This window comes from Bidens hawaiensis, unplaced genomic scaffold, assembly GCF_021521415.1.
Source record: "Bidens hawaiensis isolate Kalapana, Puna unplaced genomic scaffold, B.hawaiensis_p1.1 tig00060860_1, whole genome shotgun sequence".
NCBI classification, from domain to species: Eukaryota; Viridiplantae; Streptophyta; class Magnoliopsida; order Asterales; family Asteraceae; genus Bidens; species Bidens hawaiensis.
In genome coordinates, this window is record NW_027506474.1 from 1 (window position 1) to 18,625 (window position 18,625).

The window sequence follows — 18,625 nt, forward strand, 5'->3', positions numbered from 1 at the left end:
GCTTCTTGAGCAAGGTCGGCTTTCTTCGAAAGCTTGAGCACTTCCTTTTCATTTGATCATTCAATATCCTTGACTTTTCAATAAGGGTGCATTAGCTAAATTTCTTGGAATGAACAAATACAATAGGGTAATATTGTCTAAAGTTGAGCTTATGAAAACACGCATCTCAAATAGTTATTTTCCTTTATTTATTTGTTATTACAAAATTGGCTGCTTCTTGAGCAAGGTCGGCTTTCTTCGAAAGCTTGAGCACTTCCTTTTCATTTGATCATTCAATATCCTTGACTTTTCAATAAGGGTGCATTAGCTAAATTTCTTGGAATGAACAAATTACAATAGGGTAATATTGTCTAAAGTTGAGCTTATGAAAACACGCATCACCACAGTTGACAGCTGTTAGTAAACCAAACAAGCACGATGAACTCAATAGTGTAGAAACAGTAGAAACCCAGGTTACAATCCTTATTGCACAAACCTATATGAAATTGAAAATATATAAATTTTCCTATTTTAATCACGAAAATACCCAAGACCCCCACTGAAACCACACACGTGTTCCCTCCACAACTAATTAAAACCAACCTACACGACGGCGCAACAAACTTATGCAACAAGTCCTAAATTTTGATCGACTTCAGATAAATTCAATTCCACTTGATCGTTGTGGGATGTCAACAATTTAGCATTCTTGACCTTTGACACACTCATAAGAACAGCTAGTGGTGTTATGTCACCAACTACGGTTACCGTCTTCGCCATGAAGTCTATGGTGAAGGATGTTACACCTACAAAATATTTTATTTATGTCAATATATATAAATATTGAATTAAACATTGAAGGATTAATGTTACGTTTTATAAAATATATTATATATTCAAGGGACTATTTTAAAAACTTTGCATACCTTCCATTTTAGATAAATGTTTCCTCATTTTTTTTTTCACAGCCTCTGCAGTGCAATGACACTCTTAACACAACCACCTGCACCATAATTAATTTACTTTTTATATACAATAATTCTCACATGAATTAGAAAAATAACATTTCTAGAACCGCAATTACTAAATACAAAATCAGAACAAAGGTCTAGGCATATGTACGTAGCCTTGATTAGGTGTGTAAATGAGCCAAGCTCTAACTCAAATTTAGTTCGCTTCAAGCTTAATTTCTAAAATTCAAGCTTGACCCGTAAGAATTTTTTCGAGCTCGAGCTCCATCCTTATTTATTATTCATCAAATATTTTATTAATTATCTTATATTTATTTATAGCTATAAAGTATAATTTTTATGTATAAATGTAAATATAAAAATATATAGTTAGTAAAATCATGACTTCATATATAATAGTGATTGCGCAAACAATAATTGAATATATTAAATGAAAGAGTATATATAATTAACAAGGTAAAGCTCGGGGTCGAATTTTTTTTAAACAAATCAGACATGTCCAAAGTAGCTCATTAGCAGCATGGCTCATTTACTTCCATACACAAGTAGAGCGCCGGTAAATGCAACGGGAAAGAGAAAATATATATTAAACAAAACCTGGTGATCTGAAGAGTTTTTGACTGGAGAAGAAGATGCATTGTCATCATCATTCTTTTTGGAAGATTCGTCATCCTCGGATTAACTGTTTCTTCCGGCGGCTGGTGTTGTGGTGCCTGCGGTGTAACATGTTTTAAAAGAGGGGCGAATTGGTCGGACGACGGTTTGTCCATCAACAAAAACCTGGAAGAGCTTGCAGGACTTATAAAATTACTTGGCCTTGTACAACCCCATCCAAACAACACCCCTCCTTGTCTCCTCACTACATTAATATTAATATTATTTCTATTGGTAACCAACTTTTCATCATTGGTTTCATCTGCCAAAACAATAGTATGTTTTGACTTCATGTTATTGTCTTTGCATTGGTGCTTGTTGTTAATATTGGGTATGGTTTTGGTGAGCCTTGTTTGGTCTTGGATGATGGGGTTATGCCGGTCGATTGCCGGGCCGCCATTGGTGGAAGGTTGGTGACCAATGTTGGGTTCCATGGTGGTCGTGGTGGCATTTGAATTTGTAGCACACAATATATGTGTAGCATTCATGGTGAGTTGTGTGTAGTTTCACGAGTCATGACTAACTAAGTGGTGGTGCTTTTGAGTTACCTTATCTCAAGTAATAATAAATAATAATAATAATAATAATAATAATAATAATAATAATAATAATAATAATAATAATAATAATAATAATAAAATAATAATTGGAACGCTCCTTGGGACATGGCTTCAGAACCACGGTCCAGAAACAGGCTTTCAAATATTAAAGTGAATACTGAAAACTAAACCTTTTTACAACTACATTTATTTTACCAACAATCTAGGACCAACCAATTTTGTTTGTAATGAAAATATGAAAATATATTCATAGTGGCATAGTCTTGGGCCGTCTTTGAGAATCCTTTAAAATTTCAGGCTCGGGCAACTAAAAAAATGGCTCCCAAAATTAAACAAATAACCAAACGTATCCGATTATGAATGTGTCACTTTGTCTTTTAACCTTTGACTTCATCTTCATTCAAGATACGGATTCGAAATTCAGCCGCCATTAGGCTATACCAAAATTTTCGGGTAAAACTGTTCAAAAAGCTCACGACTTGCTTGAAAAAAAAAACTCGTTTGATAATGTTTTGTTTGTAAACGATCCAAGCCGCGGTCTGAAAACGAGTCGAGCCCAAGCCAAGATCGGCCTAGCTTGTGGCTTGCTCGTTCTCGTTTATTAAAGCCGAAATTTTAAGAATACATTGTCTTTATCATCCGATCCATATTGACATGGATGATGGAAATTAAATGTGTATAAGTAAAAGTGTAAAACCTCCTAAATGCTTTAAATTATCATGATATAGCAATTGGACTACTTTTGGGAGTATAACAAAAAGTCAAAAACTATGATTTCAACCCAATGGGCCGGTAAGGTGGGCCGTAGGCAGAGGCCTAAGCTAAGTTATAGCCTAGAGGTAGGCATGTTCAAAGCGGTTTGGGACTAGGAACCGGAACCGGTTCCTATATTCAAAACCCCCTTTTAAACCGGTTCCAGGCTCGAACCGGTTAGGGAACCGAACCGGTTCTCCCACCCTCGGACCCCTAACCTATCTAACCGGTTCTTACCGGTTCCTAACCCGGTTCCTGTACCGTAACCGGTTCCAACCGGTTACAGTGTAAAATTTATTTTTTTTTTTTCGTTTTTAGTTTGCGATTTGGATTCTAAACTACGATTCGTATTTGTATAACATGAAAAATAAAAAAACAATTAACATAAGAGTTCGAAAGCAATGGTGCGTTTCATCATTTCCCACGATGACGGGTCTACCCAATGAGCGGTGACACAAAGATAAGATTCGGGTAGACCATGTGGAGCCGACCAAACATCACTAGTTAAGTTTATTCCCGTATTTATATTTTCAAAATATGCAATTAGTACCTCTTTAGCCTTCTTCCACAATTTTAAACAATAACGTTTAAGAGTATGACGACTTACGTGAGTGTATTGTGATTGAAGCGTATCTCGAATCATGGCGGTTAAGCGAGGTTGTCGAAGTGGCTAAACGGCAAAGCTTCTTGAATCACAAACTTCGCCATACGATCTTGAACTCGATCAATTTGGTATGTAAATATTCCGCCTTCACTATCCATTTGCGTTTGTTGCGAATCGACGTTCTTTTTCAACGCCTTGCAATACGGTTTTCGATGTGTTTCTTCAAATTTGAATTCGAAAGTGGGTTTAAATAAATCCCACAAAACTTGCACCGAGCCTTCAATGAATGGTCACTCAATTCAACCAAATCCCAATTGCACCAAATCTCTTGATTACGATTATGAGGTACAATACGAACGAAACTTGGTTCGGCGTTGGAACCTTGACCAACCGATGATTGTGAGGCAGCCATAACAACAAATATGAATATAGAAGAAGATAAAACAAGAGATTAAAGAACACAAAACGTTTGTAATAGCGTTTTTTTGTATTTTTTTGCGTTCGGGTTTGCGTTTTGAGTGTTGTGATGAACCCATGACACCAAATACCTATTTATACTAGTAGTGGGGTGCTTGGGGGAGCCAAAAAAACGGCTATTTTTTACCCCAACGGTCAAAAAACGGCCAAAAAAAACGATTTCCAACGGCTATATTCGATCCAACGGCTAGAACCGGTTAGGAACCGGTTCCGGATGGTTCGGTTCCAGAACCGGTTCCGGTTCCTACCCGCCCCCACTCAGAAATGCAAGAACCGGTCACGGATCATCGGGTTGAATCAGATAGGGTTCGGTTCCTACAAAAAACGGGGTAGGAACCGGTTCGGTTCCAGGAACCGGTTTCGTTGAACATCTCTACCTAGAGGTGCACAAATCGGGTTTTTCAAATACCCGGGTATTTGAATACCATATTTTCGGGTATTGAAAAAAACCCTATTTTTCGGGTTTTTTGTGGCTTTTTTCGGGTATAGATTGGATTTTTTAAAAGTTTGCACTTTTTAGGGTTTACTCGGGTATTTTTAAAGTATTTTTCGGCTACTTGAAATACCCAGTTCCGGTTCGGGTTCAAGTCACGCATTGCAAATTTGCAACCCCTTAAGTTGATAACGTCTCTTGCTTAATTAAGTTCAAACATAATAAGTTGAAAAGGTGTATAAGGTAGCTTGATTCAGATTTTATTATGTAAGTGTAATACTTATTAAAGATCATTAATATTAAAAGATAGTGTCTAAAAGTAAGAAAACGTAGATTTTTCTAGAAAAGGAAAAGCACTGGAACTGGATTCTTTCAGTTTTTAAAATTTTTTAAGAAATAAAAACGTGTTATGAAATTAGAAAGTTGACTGTCATATAATCTAACAAAAGGTCGCTCTCAAAATGGTCGCAATATTCGTCACATTATTATATTGTTGAAATCTTGCTTATGATATATTGTGTTATAATTTGTTTGAATATATAATTTATCCAAACTGAGAAACACCATATATATATATATGCATATCTTTTCTATTGTATTATCAAATATCATGAGTTGAATTTTAAGAAGCGTATCAGATTATTTATTATTTCTAAATTCATAAGCAAATTTGACGTTTGAAAATAAATATATCGGCGTGTAAAAAATTGCTTTCTATCAACTAATATAGCATTAAAAATTGCTTTATCTATCAACTACACTTGAACTTTTCTTTCTTTTCAAAATATTTGAAGTTTGATGATTAGTAGAAAGTATAGAAAAAAATGTAAATAGGTATTTATAAAGTGACCAAGTCTATATATAATAAAGATGTTAACTGGATAAAGTATAATAATAATAATAATAATAACAGCTATTTAACCAACTGTAGTTATCCAAATCAGTAAATTAATTTCATATCCCGACAAGTTCCAGTCAATTTGTTTGATATTAAACACACACACCTCATGAGTGACGAGACTAATTAGTAATTACCTCATCAGTGACCTCCCTAAAAGGCTTAAATTCCTGCTTGGATGCTTCATTCTAAAATAAATAATTACTCTTTACACTGCACTCCACTTAGTATTTAAATTATAAACTTTGCTTTGAAGTCTATGATTTTCCTTTTTACTATTTACGGCTAGATATGAAATATATAATGAACTCACCTTTATTATTGATAGATACAATAAAACTAGTAAAATTCTCCCACATGTTACAACGGAAAATCGGGTCGGTATGTGCGATGTTCATTACGGTATCAATACAATAAAAATCTGGCTACTAAGATGTTTCAGTTCGCCAGGTTGTCTCTTGCCTGCCCATGGATTCAGCAGCAGTTTGAAAGGTTAACCTATTCGGGAATCTCCGGATCTATGCTTATTTTTCAACTCCCCGAAGCATTTCGTCGCTTACTACGCCCTTCCTCGTCTCTGGGTGCCTAGGTATCCACCGTAAGCCTTTCCTCGTTTGAACCTCGCCCTTCATTTTAAGGCTATGCCATCCTAAGGTGCTGCTAAATGGATGGAGGTATAGCAGCTAAATAGAAAACTTACAAAATAAAAGTGTGATATGGTTAACCGTCTTCAAGATTTCGGATACCCTATACAGGTATCGAATTAAAAACATAGGCCCCTAAATATAATTTTTGTTTCCAAAGATCGACAATACTTGTGATAACAGTAAACAAAACAAAGTTATTGAGAACTAAGCTTATATTTTAGAGTTATAAAAAAGGGCTTAAATTTCTTAGTGTTATAGTATATATAATCTTGTGCAGGTATAAAAAGTATTTTTGAGTTAGTTTTTTTTCATAATTTGTCTCTAATAAAGTTTTTGTTAGTGGGTTATAGCTAGCTAGAGGTTATTTATAATCAAGTTTATTATCTGAACGTATTTTAGACTAAATCTGAATACCCGATTAAACTTTTTAGTTTTGACAAATACTTAGGACAATTGGTTTTGAACATGAAAAATAGTTAAGGAGTGTTACAAGTGGCATCTTTCAATGGAATAAATAGTATAAAACATTAAAACCAATAGTGATTAAGTCATTAAACTTTAAGAATGCATAAAGGGTAACATAAAGCCAAGTTTATATAAAGTAATCAACTAATCATCATGAAAGAAAGGAATGTAGTGGGAAGGGTAGTCGAAAGTTCTTGTTCATTCTGACCCTAATTTCGTGGAAATGGATGGATAAGACTGCTATTGGTGTATATTAGCCACCTCAGCAACTTTCTCCATATATAGTTTGACACTACGTCAGGTCATACATGACACATTAAATGGAACAACTCAAAAGTTTGACTAGCAAGATTATTCGAGTCTTAACTCTTAATACATATAATAATAACTAAACTATTATGTTTTATCCATCGTATTAGTATATAACTATGATAAACGAATTAACATGTGGTTTTGACATTTAGGATATACTTTTTTTATAGCAACATCTTATATTGAAAATAATATAAAGGCTGCTTTTTTTAATAAACGTGAAATAACTTAATTAAAAACATCTTTTCATGGAACCAAAAATGATATTAAACATACTAATGTGAAAACACATAAATTTCTTATCCACATATTTCACTAAACAGAAATTTTGTAATACTATTATACCTTTAATTTGTTCACAGTACTTTTCAAATTCTTATAAACTAAAGTTCAAAGTTCAAACTCTTAATATTGTGATATACTTTCTAATAAATAATAAATATGATAATACTCAAGACTAAGCATACAATATTAAACCCGTCCCCCCCCCCCCACCGGGGGGGGGGGGGGTGCTCGCCTTCTTTACTTATAGATGGTCCCTGTCCTTTTAACGTCGAAGTTTAAGATTACAAATATGTGTGTGAGAAAAAAAAAACAAAATTACAAGAAAATATGCGAGCGGTCCCTTCAATGATAGATGGTCGATGTGTATGGACCAACCATACTCTATCCTCTACTTTGATAATCCCTCCGTTTCATTAAAAGTGTTCACATTTTTTTTATTTGTCTCATTATAAATGTCTATTTTCAAAATTTATTAGCCAATTTCCAAGTTTACCCTTAAATCACGCAACTAACATTAATAAACAATATTGATGGACTCAATTTCGATGACAATATTGTCATTTGGTAAGCAAAGAATACAAAAATTTAATATACTTTAAATTTTGTATTTTTCAAACTAAGACACTTTTACCAGAACAGAGGGAGTATTTCTTTTTTACCGTATGTATACGTGTGTATACATTTATACATGTATACGTCATATGTTAGAAAAAATATTTACAAAATATGTGGGCGGAACCTTGAAGTTTCTTGCACAAAAACAATAAAAGTCAAAAAGAAAACAGTGTCAATAATTGCAATTTTGTCTCTGTTGTGGTCTATATATATCCCTCACATCACCCCACAATATTCACTAACTTATTTCCAAATTCTACATTTCTCTACTCACCAAATCATTTATTCTCTCAAACACCAATCATTCAATAACTTTCATTCTCACATTCCTTATTCTCCAAGTTTCTAAACCAAAACTCACAATAAACAACATGAAGAAATTCAGTTTTCTCTCCAAAAAGATCTTCATCTTCCTTCATAGCTCACTACCCATCCCCGTCACGATTTAGCCTACCCGCTCCCACCCGAAGCCTCTCCGACTCAGTGATGGTACAGACACTAGAGGTCGTTGAGCCTGTTATTATTAAATGGGACCCAGCGACCTCTACTTACGCATCTGTAACATCACTGTTCTATGAGAACCGTGCAGAGGCTTCAGAGTTTATTAAACTCGTCAACAAGCTTCATAAAGCGATGCGATCATTAGTCGCTGAGAATTCGAACTCGGATTTATTAATCCGAGCTCAGCATCTCATGCAGATCGCAATGAAGCGGTTGGAGAAAGAGTTTTACCAAATTTTTGTCGTTGAATCGAGCGCAGTTAGACCCGGAATCTGTTTCGATTAGATCGTCTAGAACGTCTACTTCGAGTTTATCGATTTTGTTGACGAATCGGATGATGATGTACGAGTTGCGGGCGAATTGTTAAGTAAAGTTGAAGATGAAGCTGAAGGAGTCATGATTGATCTTAAGATGATAGCAGATTGCATGATTTCAACCGGGTATGGTAAAGAATGCGTAAACATATACAAAATTATACGAAAATCGATTGTCGATGAAGGTATATACAAACTCGGTGTCGAAAAGATGAAATCTAGTCAAGTTCATAAGATGGATTGGGAGGTTTTGGATGTCAAAATCCAAATATGGTTAGAAGCTGTGAAAGTCTCAATGAAAACATTGTTTCACGGAGAGCGAATTCTATGCGATCACGTCTTCGCTTCGTCTGATTCGATTCGTGAATCATGTTACGCAGAAATCACGAAAGAAGGCGCTTTGATACTATTCGGATTTCCCGAAAATGTGGTGAAAAGTAGTAAGAAAGCACCCGAGAGGATCTTTAGATGGCTTGATATGTACACGGCCATAGCGGATAGATGGCCAGAGATTGTGTCAACATTTTCTTTTCAATCGACTAAACATATCGTCGATCAAGCGCTTAATTCGTTGGTTAAATTAGGTGAATTCGTGCGGTTGGAGTTAATCGAATTCGAAAATCTTCTTAACAAACAACCGCGGAAGACAATTGTATCTGGAGCAGGAGTTCACAAACTTACAATCGATACGATGAATTTTCTCTCACTTCTTGCTGATTACATTGTTTTAGCAGATATTTTATTCGAAACCCCGCCTCCCAAGAAGACTCCGATCCCCGAGTCGTTTTTCGACAAGTCGTTTATCGACACGTCTCCATCGCCCTCGGTAGCGTTATGGTTCGCGTGGCTTATATTCGTGCTCGCTTGCAAACTCGACGAGAAAACGAAGCACATTAAGGACGTGTCGCTAACGTATTTATTCCTTGCCAACAACCTCCAACAAATCATGTCAAAAACCCGATCATCGAATCTGAAATACCTTCTAGGCGACGACTTTATTGGCAAGCGTGAATCTGACGTAAAAGAATTCGCCGCCAATTACGAACAGGTCGCATGGGGCCACGTCATTGACGCTGTTCAGAACAGAACAGCGTCGATGACTCCAGAACAAGCAAAACAATGTTTCAAAAAAGTCAACATGTTGTTTGAAGAGACTCACCGAAAACAGCTTACCATTGTGATACCGAACGGTAAGCTTCGGGACCAGATTAAATTGTCGATCGCGGGTAAATTGTTACCCGTGTATCGAGAATTATATAACGAGTGGAGAGTAGAGATGGAGAAAGATAGAAAGTTAGCCGGAGTTGTTAAATACACGCCCGAGGATTTGGGGAACGCGCTTTCGGACCTGTTCTTTGGGTCCGGGAGCGCATCTGCTTCGTTTTCGGTGTCGGTTTCGGGTTTCGGGTCGGCATCATCGTCGTTATCAGGGTCAAGAACATCGTTGTCACGGTGAAGAACGGTTGTTATATTTTTTTAATTATTTAAAATTGTGATTTTGCACCCCCAGGATTCTTGAAGGATTGTATTTGTAAATTAAATGCCCTCACACTTGGGAATATGAAATACGATTGTATTGATTCCTTATGATTAAAGGTTATTAACATTAAATAATTAAATGTGTGCATAATGTATGTTTTTAGATGATTAAAAACAGTCAAAAAGCTTTATTCAAAGTGATTATTAGTTGTCACTATAGGTTTTGTAACACGCATAATAAAATGAGTTTTTTTATGCGTATGTATAATTATAGTTCACAAACTCTGTCGTTAAAAAACTTCAAGACCAAAATCTCCTATTTATAATTCGTGACTTTTTAGAATTTAAGAGCTATAGAGAAAAGAGAAGAAGTTATTGCTTTATTTTACACCCCTTTAGCCACACCTGATTATGAAAGATGTATAAATTATATGGCTCAAGTAGAAATATAAAAAACTAAAAGTAACTAAATATAAAATCCTATCAAACACAAAGGTGGCTCAAGTAGAAATGAAATAAAGCAATGATCGTAGGCTTCTATTTTCTTAGGCTTCCAAATTCTAAGAGGTGAAAAATTATATGTATACAATTTTGATTTTGAGATTGTTTGATGATAGAGTTTGTGGTCTATAATTATAGACACATATAAATGATATATGATTCACAGGAAATAATTTTTCTTATTGAGACGGTCGTGAATATATTACATACTTTTATAGTTTTATGTCATTTCAAATAGATATATCGAAATTGCTTTTTATATGATTGTAAGAAAAATAACTAACCCGAAGTACAAAATACTTTTACCAACACTGCCACCATCACCACTAACACTGCCATCAAACCCCGGATCTGTGTTTCCATCCGGTCAATCAACCACTGGGAGTATGCGTCCTCCCTCCTTAGCTGAGTGATCGCATACTGGCTGTCCAGTATGTAGTCCGCCAAGTGATTCCTCCTCAGGATACCCACCGTCAAGGCGGTGGTGTGCTCATTCATCTGCTCGGTGAGCACTCGGAGCCATGCAGCCTCGGTGGAGGGACGCTCATCCCTCTCCAGCCTAGGGGTACCCCACACGGGGGGAGGCACAGGCTCAGGCTGGGGGCGGGAGGACTCGCCCCTTTGGTAAGTGGGTCTGGGTGGGGTAAAGGTAGGTGGGACATAAGGGGCACTGATCCGCGCCGTGAGGCGGGGACCGGGTCTGGGAGGGGTAGGGGTGACCTGTGGTGCGGGTGGGGTGGGGGATCTGGCAACCCTAGTAGGGACGGACAGGCTAGCACTCCTACGGCTAGTCTCACTAGGCTCAGTGCTGGAAGCTAAGCGTAAGTTCCTAGAGTCCCCGGAACTAGTCTCCACCGGGTCCTCCTCCACTGTCAGACTTTGTGATCTCGACATCCTTACCTGTACACAAGTTAGCAAACATATAGTTTCTTCCATAACGTAAATCATAATTAAATTAATATACACACACTTATACAACCTTGTCACATAAAAATATTATCATATACTTACACATATGTTGCCGATTTTACCTATTAATGTTCCTCGTGACTTCCCCTGAATTACCTCGTGCAGACAAGTCTGTTATTATGTTCCGGACCATAATAACTCACTTGTCCATCCAAGTTCATCCAGATCTCGTCACTATATATTATTAGTTTATATTCAGATCCTATAATACTTGAGCTACTGGTTATATTTTAGGTATCTTTTAAAGACATCCTAATTCTTTATAACCAATGGCTCTGATACCAAGTTCTGTAACACCCCGAAATCGCAGCGGAAACGTAAACGGGATGCAACAGACACGTCTGATATCAACAGCATTGCTTATAAAGAAAACACCACTACATTAATTTACATCATATTACAATGTTCCGAGTTTAGTTCCCGTCTAGGTGATAACACATAAGTTTTACCAACATTACATTATCATATTTAAAACAAAATGATCACTAAACTTCCACAAATAGCACGCATCATCAAGCATGTAGCACATATTCCAGTTTGGGAGTACCTGGAAAGCATGTAAAGAAAACGGGTCAACTACGAATAGTTGGTGAGTTTCACTAATTTAAGTAAACAATGGCAAATCATTATGATAAATCATATATTAACGATGTAATCTTAGATATTTTACCTGGATAGCAGGTAATCTAGGTTTTTTTTAATTTTTCAATGTTTTTACTTTGCATAATAACTTTCAGTTCGTTTCAGCACCTAAACGAACTTAAAAATCGCTTAAACGAGCTGTTACGTGCTGAAACGAACCTAAAAATCGCTTAAACGAGCTGTTACGTGCTGAATCGAACCTAAAAATAGCTTAAACGAGCTGTTAGGTGCTGAAACGAACCTAAAAATCGCTTAAACGAGCTGTTAGGTGCTGAAACGAACCTAAAAATCGCTTAAACGAGCTGTTACGTGCTGAAACGAACCTAAAAATCGCTTAAACGAGCTGTTAGGTGCTGAAACGAACCTAAAAATCGCTTAAACAGGCTGTTAGGTGCTGAAACGAACCTAAAAATCGCTTAAACAGGCTGTTAGGTGCTGAAACGAACCTAAAAATCGCTTAAACGAGCTGTTACGTGCTGAAACGAACATAAAAATCGCTTAAACGAGCTGTTACGTGCTGAAACGAACCTAAAAATCGCTTAAACGAGCTGTTACGTGCTGAAACGAACCTAAAAATCGCTTAAACGAGCTGTTACGTGCTGAAACGAACCTAAAAATCGCTTAAACGAGCTGTTAGGTGCTGAAACGAACCTAAAAATCGCTTAAACGAGCTGTTACGTGCTGAAACGAACCTAAAAATCGCTTAAACGAGCTGATAGGTGCTGAAACGAACCTAAAAATCGCTTGAACGAGCTGTTAGGTGCTGAAACGAACCTAAAAATCGCTTGAACGAGCTGTTACGTGCTGAAACGAACCTAAAAATCGCTTGAACGAGCTGTTACGTGCTGAAACGAACCTAAAAATCGCTTAAACGAGCTGTTAGGTGCTGAAACTAACCTAAAAATCGCTTAAACGAGCTGTTAGGTGCTGAAACGAACCTAAAAATCGCTTAAGCGAGCTGTTACGTGCTGAAACGAACCTAAAAATCGCTTAAACGAGCTGTTAGGTGCTGAAACGAACCTAAAAATCGCTTAAGCGAGCTGTTAGGTGCTGAAACGAACCTAAAAATCGCTTAAACGAGCTGTTACGTGCTGAAACTAACCTAAAAATCGCTTAAGCGAGCTGTTAGGTGCTGAAACGAACCTAAAAATCGCTTAAACGAGCTGTTAGGTGCTGAAACGAACCTAAAAAGCGCTTAAACGAGCTGTTAGGTGCCGAAACGAACCTAAAAATCGCTTAAACAAATGAGTTATGGAAACAAATGAAATGTTTTATGTGAAGTGAGTTCATATAGTTATTTTCCTTTATTTATTTGTTATTACAAAATTGGCTGCTTCTTGAGCAAGGTCGGCTTTCTTCGAAAGCTTGAGCACTTCCTTTTCATTTGATCATTCAATATCCTTGACTTTTCAATAAGGGTGCATTAGCTAAATTTCTTGGAATGAACAAATACAATAGGGTAATATTGTCTAAAGTTGAGCTTATGAAAACACGCATCTCAAATAGTTATTTTCCTTTATTTATTTGTTATTACAAAATTGGCTGCTTCTTGAGCAAGGTCGGCTTTCTTCGAAAGCTTGAGCACTTCCTTTTCATTTGATCATTCAATATCCTTGACTTTTCAATAAGGGTGCATTAGCTAAATTTCTTGGAATGAACAAATACAATAGGGTAATATTGTCTAAAGTTGAGCTTATGAAAACACGCATCTCAAATAGTTATTTTCCTTTATTTATTTGTTATTACAAAATTGGCTGCTTCTTGAGCAAGGTCGGCTTTCTTCGAAAGCTTGAGCACTTCCTTTTCATTTGATCATTCAATATCCTTGACTTTTCAATAAGGGTGCATTAGCTAAATTTCTTGGAATGAACAAATACAATAGGGTAATATTGTCTAAAGTTGAGCTTATGAAAACACGCATCACCACAGTTGACAGCTGTTAGTAAACCAAACAAGCACGATGAACTCAATAGTGTAGAAACAGTAGAAACCCAGGTTACAATCCTTATTGCACAAACCTATATGAAATTGAAAATATATAAATTTTCCTATTTTAATCACGAAAATACCCAAGACCCCCACTGAAACCACACACGTGTTCCCTCCACAACTAATTAAAACCAACCTACACGACGGCGCAACAAACTTATGCAACAAGTCCTAAATTTTGATCGACTTCAGATAAATTCAATTCCACTTGATCGTTGTGGGAGTCAACAATTTAGCATTCTTGACCTTTGACACACTCATAAGAACAGCTAGTGGTGTTATGTCACCAACTACGGTTACCGTCTTCGCCATGAAGTCTATGGTGAAGGATGTTACACCTACAAAATATTTTATTTATGTCAATATATATAAATATTGAATTAAACATTGAAGGATTAATGTTACGTTTTATAAAATATATTATATATTCAAGGGACTATTTTAAAAACTTTGCATACCTTCCATTTTAGATAAATGTTTCCTCATTTTTTTTTTCACAGCCTCTGCAGTGCAATGACACTCTTAACACAACCACCTGCACCATAATTAATTTACTTTTTATATACAATAATTCTCACATGAATTAGAAAAATAACATTTCTAGAACCGCAATTACTAAATACAAAATCAGAACAAAGGTCTAGGCATATGTACGTAGCCTTGATTAGGTGTGTAAATGAGCCAAGCTCTAACTCAAATTTAGTTCGCTTCAAGCTTAATTTCTAAAATTCAAGCTTGACCCGTAAGAATTTTTTCGAGCTCGAGCTCCATCCTTATTTATTATTCATCAAATATTTTATTAATTATCTTATATTTATTTATAGCTATAAAGTATAATTTTTATGTATAAATGTAAATATAAAATATTTAGTTAGTAAAATCATGACTTCATATATAATAGTGATTGCGCAAACAATAATTGAATATATAAGTATATATAATTAACAAGGTAAAGCTCGGGGTCGAATTTTTTTTAAACAAATCAGACATGTCCAAAGTAGCTCATTAGCAGCATGGCTCATTTACTTCCATACACCAGTAGAGCCGGTAAATGCAACGGGAAAGAGAAAATATATATTAAACAAAACCTGGTGATCTGAAGAGTTTTTGACTGGAGAAGAAGATGCATTGTCATCATCATTCTTTTTGGAAGATTCGTCATCCTCGGATTTAACTCTTTCTTCCGGCGGCTGGTGTTGTGGTGCCCGCGGTGTAACATGTTTTAAAAGAGGGGCGAATTGGTCGGACGACGGTTTGTCCATCAACAAAAACCTGGAAGAGCTTGCAGGACTTATAAAATTACTTGGCCTTGTACAACCCCATCCAAACAACACCCCTCCTTGTCTCCTCACTATTAATATTATTTCTATTAGTAACCAACTTTTCATCATTGGTTTCATCTGCCAAAACAATAGTATGTTTTGACTTCATGTTATTGTCTTTGCATTGGTGCTTGTTGTTAATATTGGGTATGGTTTTGGTGAGCCTTGTTTGGTCTTGGATGATGGGGTTGTGCCGGTCGATTGCCGGGCCACCATTGGTGGAAGGTTGGTGACCAATGTTGGGTTCCATGGTGGTCGTGGTGGCATTTGAATTTGTAGCACACAATATATGTGTAGCATTCATGGTGAGTTGTGTGTAGTTTCACGAGTCATGACTAACTAAGTGGTGGTGCTTTTGAGTTACCTTATCTCAAGTAATAATAATAATAATAAAAAAATAATAATTGGAACGCTCCTTGGGACATGGCTTCAGAACCACGGTCCAGAAACAGGCTTTCAAAATATTAAAGTGAATACTGAAAACTAAACCTTTTTACAACTACATTTATTTTACCAACAATCTAGGACCAACCAATTTTGTTTGTAATGAAAATATGAAAATATATCCATAGTGGCATAGTTTTGGGCTGTCTTTGAGAATCCTTTAAAATTTCAGGCTCGGGCAACTAAAAAAATGGCTCCCAAAATTACGTTTTTAATTATGTGATAGAAAATTAAATAATTTTATCAGTTGTATTGCATTTTCAAAGCCCAATACGAAACAAAGCATAATAATAATAATAATATTATTATTATTAAAATGAAATAAATGATCCATAGACTAGTATTCTTTTCGCTACACCAGTAAGTTATTTTATAGGCTTTTGTTTTAAAACAAAATTACATATAAGTTACGTACAATATATAATTATTTTTAACAATTATGAAAAATTGGGTACGGGTTAATTGTCCAACTTGTCCTCTCTTTGGGCCATCCCTTACTAGACCACCCTCAAGGCCTTTAAATAGAAGGTGTTTTGTCCGTAGCAAAAGACGGTCACACACACATATACTGATATACGGATGGCCAAAGATGTGGTCTTGGGGAGTCTTTCAATATGTACTATCACGTGATGATGGCAGTCAAAGGTGTCACATGTGCATCAAAATTTGTACTTTCATAAAAGTACTCTCACTCCTTGCAATCAACAACCACCATGAGCCATGAGGAGAGTGGCAGAAATCACCATTTGGCCATGTGACATTATAATCAAAGCGTATTTTTTGAACAGAAAAATGATACATATATTAAACAAATAACCAAACGTATCCGATTATGAATGTGCCACTTTGTCTTTTAACCTTTGACTTCATCTTCATTCAAGATATGGATTAGAAATTCAGCCGCCATTAGGCTATACCAAAATTTTCGGGTAAAACTGTTCAAAAAGCTAACGACTTGCTTGAAAAAAAAACTCGTTTGATAATGTTTTGTTTGTTAACGATCCAAGCCGCGGTCTGAAAACGAGTCGAGCCCAAGCCAAGATCGGCCTAGCTTGTGGCTTGCTCGTTCTCGTTTATTAAAGCCGAAATTTTAAGAATACATTGTCTTTATCATCCGATCCATATTGACATGGATGATGGAAATTAAATGTGTATAAGTAAAAGTGTAAAACCTCCTAAATGCTTTAAATTATCATGATATAGCAATTGGACTACTTTTGGGAGTATAACAAAAAGTCAAAAACTATGATTTCAACCCAATGGGCCGGTAAGCTGGGCCGTAGGCAGAGGACTAAGCTAAGTTATAGCCTAGAGGTAGGCATGTTCAAAACGGTTTGGGACTAGGAACCGAAACCGGTTCCTAACCGGTTCCTATATTCAAAACCCCCTTTTAAACCGGCTCCAGGCTCGAACCGGTTAGGGAACCAAACCGGTTCTCCCACCCTCGGACCCCTAACCTATCTAACCGGTTCTTACCGGTTCCTGTACCGTAACCGGTTCCAACCGGTTACAGTGTAAAATTTTTTTTTTTTTTCGTTTTTCGTTTGCGATTTGGATTCTAAACTACGATTCGTATTTGTATAACATGAAAAATAAAAAAAACAATTAACGTAAGAGTTCGAAAGCAATTGTGCGTTTCATCATTTCCCACGATGACGGGTCTACCCAATGAGCGGTGACACAAAGATAAGATTCGGGTAGACCATGTGGAGCCGACCAAACATCACTAGTTAAGTTTATTCCCGTATTTATATTTTCAAAATATGCAATTAGTACCTCTTTGGCCTTCTTCCACAATTTTAAACAATAACGTTTAAGAGTATGACGACTTACGTGAGTGTATTGTGGTTGAAGCGTATCTCGAATCATGGCGGTTAAGCGAGGGTTGTCGAAGTGGCTAAACGGCAAAGCTTCTTGAATCACAAACTTCGCCATACGATCTTGAACTCGATCAATTTGGTATGTAAATATTCCGCCTTCACTATCCATTTGCGTTTGTTGCGAATCGACGTTCTTTTTCAACGCCTTGCAATACGGTTTTTCGATGTGTTTCTTCAAATTTGAATTCGAAAGTGGGTTTAAATAAATCCCACAAAACTTGCACCGAGCCTTCAATGAATGGTCACTCAATTCAACCAAATCCCAATTGCACCAAATCTCTTGATTACAATTATGAGGTACAATACGAACGAAACTTGGTTCGGCGTTGGAACCTTGACCAACCGATGATTGTGAGGCAGCCATAACAACAAATATGAATATAGAAGAAGAGAAAACAAGAGATTAGAGAACTCAAAACGTTGTAATAGCGTTTTTTTGTATTTTTTTGCGTTCGGGTTTGCGTTTTGAGTGTTGTGATGAACCCATGACACCAAATACCTATTTATACTAGTAGTGGGGTGCTTGTGGGAGCCAAAAAACGGCTATTTTTGACCTCAACGGTCAAAAAACGGCCAAAAAAAACGATTTCCAACGGCTATATTCGATCCAACGGTTAGAACCGGTTAGGAACCGGTTCCGGATGGTTCGGTTCCAGAACCGGTTCCGGTTCGGTTCCGGTTCCTACCCGCCCCCACTCAGAAATGCAAGAACCGGTCACGGATCATCGGGTTGAATCAGATAGGGTCCGGTTCCTACAAAAAACGGGTAGGAACCGGTTCGGTTCCAGGAACCGGTTTCGTTGAACATCTCTACCTAGAGGTGCACAAATCGGGTTTTTCAAATACCCGGGTATTTGAATACCATATTTTCGGGTATTGAAAAAAACCCTATTTTCGGGTTTTTTGTGGCTTTTTTCAGGTATAGATTGGA

General features: G+C 36.6%; 3 pseudogenes across 2 annotated transcripts; 1 reads left to right on the forward strand and 2 right to left on the reverse strand.

Annotated features, from left to right (window-relative positions):
- Positions 1–603: 603 nt before the first annotated feature.
- On the reverse strand, positions 604–2,104 carry LOC143617945 (uncharacterized; annotated as a pseudogene). Its single transcript, XR_013150923.1, has 3 exons — positions 1,548–2,104; positions 906–982; positions 604–785 (listed from the first exon to the last, which is right to left on the reverse strand). The product of XR_013150923.1 is annotated as an uncharacterized LOC143617945 (transcript).
- Positions 2,105–5,993: 3,889 nt separating this feature from the next.
- On the forward strand, positions 5,994–10,080 carry LOC143617936 (exocyst complex component EXO70H1 pseudogene; annotated as a pseudogene).
- A 4,123-nt stretch (positions 10,081–14,203) lies between these two features.
- LOC143617944 (uncharacterized) lies at positions 14,204–15,831 on the reverse strand (annotated as a pseudogene). Its single transcript, XR_013150922.1, has 3 exons — positions 15,137–15,831; positions 14,507–14,583; positions 14,204–14,386 (listed from the first exon to the last, which is right to left on the reverse strand). The product of XR_013150922.1 is annotated as an uncharacterized LOC143617944 (transcript).
- Between the last annotated feature and the right edge of the window lie 2,794 nt (positions 15,832–18,625).